This window comes from Porites lutea, chromosome 5 (assembly GCF_958299795.1).
Source record: "Porites lutea chromosome 5, jaPorLute2.1, whole genome shotgun sequence".
NCBI lineage: Eukaryota > Metazoa > Cnidaria > Anthozoa > Scleractinia > Poritidae > Porites > Porites lutea.
In genome coordinates, this window is record NC_133205.1 from 9,409,766 (window position 1) to 9,413,813 (window position 4,048).

Below are 4,048 nucleotides of genomic sequence, written 5' to 3' on the forward strand. Positions count from 1 at the left end.
AGGAAGCAGAAAGCCATTCGTAAAATGCTCCCGATGATAAGAGATTAAAAAAACTAACATTTTTCAAATGAAGAATAACTTGCAAAGCAAACAATTTCTAAATAAGTATACGAAGTTTAAATAAATAAGTCAGGGCTTGTGTAAAAGCTTGGTTATGCATGCTGTACCGATGAGCTGATATTTACACGTGACACTTAGCGAAAAAGCTTTTTACGCAGCTAACACTGCTTTGCAGGCACAAAGAAACAAAAACATTAAAGAAAAATAAAGGCGGTCGATAAAGCCCACCATAGCTATCACTGCCAGATACTGATGTAGATCTTAAGTGTATAAAATTACTAGCTTTATTTTTACGTGCGCAGTCCTTTTTTTAATGTCTGTGTTGTGGTTCAATTTTATCCATGGTTTAAATTTTACTTTCCTTTGTTTTTGGGCATGGTTATGTATGATAATGAGTTTGAAACAAAAGAAAATAACATTAGAATCAACGAAAATATTGAATATACACACACATTAAACGCACACTTTAGTCTTACTATTTATTGCTTTTCTGAAAAATATTTCGCCGGAATAGTTACATGAAGTCTTAACAGTGTCTCCTATGATGAAAGACTGATAAATAGGACTTTTAAAAACAAGAGAAACAGGGTACGAAATTTGAGAAAGTTGCGGATTCTACGCAAACGTACGCTCTTTCACTCCAAATGAAAGACCGTACGCTAATAATTTCTTTATAACTGATACAGAATTCCTCAGGAAATTGTTATTCAGTTTGTTTTTCTTTTAAATTTCTTCATTCTTTTTTTGGTTCAATTTTATCCCTGGATTCAATTTTATTTTCCTTTGCTGGAAATCATTACCATACGTTACCATTCCTTAAAGAGAAAAAATAACCTTCAACCAAGAATTGAAAATTGTATTTATGGCAGCATTATTAGAATTTAGCTTCTTTGTGGTTGTACATTTTTTCCAAGTTTCTTGAGGCCTAGATTAGTAATTTTTGTAAACTATATAGTACATTTTTGTACCTGGAGCAAGGAATTGTTTCTGAGCTTTCTGGTATAAGAACTCTCCTTCATCAAAAATATATTATATATTTTATATACTGGGAGAATCTGGATTCAGGAATCTGGAAAAGTTTTGTATATGAAAACCGGAATCCTGGGCTTTGGAATCCAGAATACGGTTCATGGAATCCGGAATCCCACTAACGATTAGAATCCGGAATCCAACAAAAGATTAGAATCCGGAATCTAATTTCAACTGACAAAGGCTGAAACACAGTTCCTGGAATCCGGAATTCGTGACGTGGAATCCCGAATCCAAGACTTTCATGGATTGCCTTACATGGGGCGAACTATTAAAGCGCGCTCTAGCCTGAATTGTACCAGGTGATAAATTATCGGTTTGTGAAACTCAATGTTGTTATGCACGGGTAACATTACCAACCGAATAGATTTTGAGCACAGATAGCATTAATGTTGCATTGAGTAACAACAGGTTTTCATGACATCTCTGTTAGACAACTAACCGGACTTATCAGCTTTAAAGATAAAACACACACAAAAAAAATCGCCAGGATAAGACCATTTTGTTCTTAAGCCCAGTCACAACTGAACACGACTCTGTTTTCATTACCATGTGATCAACCCAATTTGCACTCACAGCAAAGCCCAAAAAATCCCCAATCCAAATGAAGAATATATCAGGTTCCACAGTCCTACAGAATGAGCCAAGTTCAACTGCGGGGTAATTCCTTTCTAAAGCGCAAGTCATTGCTTGGTGTTTTGCTTTCTCTTCAGAAACCGTTTTAGCTGTCGCGGATAACCTACTCACAATTGCTATCTTCGCATTTAACAAGAAGCTTCGAACTAAGAAAAGTTTATATCTTGTTATGAATATGGCGTTTGCTGATTTATTATTTGCTGGCGTGTGCTTTCCTGTACGTACTTACTCCCTGGCGGCTCATAAACATTTTCAATTTTGAAGATCTTCTACGATTTTTCGAGTTATTTAATGTACTGCGTCTCCGCAGGCTTCATTTATTACTGCTGTCCTATTAGCCGCTGAGAGATTCTATGCCATCTATTGGCCTCTGAAACATCGTACAATTTTAATGCGAGCATGGCTTGTTACTTGAAGGGCGTGGACGTTACCTTTTCTTCTCACGCTTTTTCTGCTACACCTCACCAACAGCCGGACACTGGCTCAGAATGTTTTCATTTGTTTATACGGTTTGTTTCTAGTTGAGAATATCTGCTGCCTCAACATCAGTATCTGGAGAAAGTTTCAGCAAAAAACTGTTCCTTACTATCACCAAAACAGAGCATTGCAAAACCAGCGTTTAACGAAAGCCTTGTTTCTAGTGTCTGTTTTTACTTTGAGCTCTTGGATCCCCGTAGTGGTTACCAATTTCATAAGCATTTTTGGATCCTACATGTCTACTAACATTACGCTCCTCAATTCGTTTATCTATCTTTCCAATTCGTTTATCAACCCAATAGTTTACGCATTACGAATTCCTGAGTTTAAGGAAGCTTTGAGATTGTGCTGTGCTGTAAGGCAGAAAATAAAGGACAGCGAAGGAAATACATGAAGAGTAAATATGGCAGCCGATCACAATCATGTACAGCTCAGTTTCGAACTGGAAATTGCGGAGGATACAAAATTGTTGTCCTAATCTGCGGCACTGTGTTAATAACGACCTTACGATCCGAGAACGGCGACGTCCATGAAAACGTCGCTGAAAAACAGACTTCGCATCATTTTAACTGTTTCACGATTATTCCAATTCGCCCTGTTACTTCAAAGAAGAGGAGTTTGGCTGGAGCTGGAGAGAGGGGAACGCGCTCAAGTTCAGACAGAGATGGTAGAACTTATCGCCTTGCTGTTCCCGTTCGCAAGTAAACTTAAAATTTGGTCATTTCACGTCGTAGATGTGCAGTCAAGGCAAAGAAATGTACAAAAAAGTGCGATGCACGTACAGGGTTGTTGTTTTGCTCATTAAACCTATTATTTTTTTTACGTTCCCCTTGCCGTCGTCGTCATGGGTTCGTAAGGTCCCTAGTCTTATGTACGCAACCCTCAAAAAATTAAAGTATGCCTTTTTTAAATTTCTATTCTTTATACTTTGCAAAGCTTTCTACAAGGATAAGACAAAAAGAAAAGGAGGGAAAGTTTTAAAACGTCTTTTAAGATAACGTAAAAAAGAAAAGAATTGCAAACGCACAGCGCAGATGTAGATGACAACACCCCCCCCCCCCCCCCCCCCGGCAGGTTAGTCTCTTACTACACCTTCACTTTTCGTAAGAAGTCGCACGCGAGCGGCACGCGAGAGGGGCGCTATCGATATGCGAAAGGAGCCGCGAGAACAAGGTTTGGAGAAGGTTTTCTGCAGGGTGGATGTGGTTTTCTCCTTTCCTCAGTTCCTCGCTGCTCTACCACTCACTCGCTCGCTCGTTCTCTTGCAGTTTGCTATCTCTCTCGTTGGAAACTGTAAATGAATTGCTAACATGTAGGTGTTGTCAATCCCTTATCCTGCTAAACTGGACGAAATCCCGCTTAAAAAGTTTACTTACGCAAAATATCTTAAATCTCAAATTGCCCTTGCCAACAAGCAAACCGGCTATGCCGCCTTAGAATAGAATAGGACATACCAAAGTAAGAACGATTCAGTGGCAAAATGGATGGAAATCAGGCGCGGATCAAGAATTAATACTGACCGATTTCCTACTTCTAGGAAGGTCTGGGGGCATGGTTCCTCGGGAATTTTCTTCATTTCAACTCCCCAAAGTCCCCTTCCCTGGGTTTCTGAGTCATTCAGAGAGATTATTTAGTCACTGTCTAAACCATTTTCCAGATTTTAACGTGAAAAGTTTAAACTTGTTTACTGAAAATATATTTATTATGAAAAATCAGACCGATTTCTGTAAAACGGTAAAACGGTAAAACGGTAAACCGGTGTGGATCCGCGCCTGGAAATTAACAGAGTAGTCAAGAAGCAGCCATGGACAGCTGCTTTGCATTTATTAAAATTCATCAGCACAAC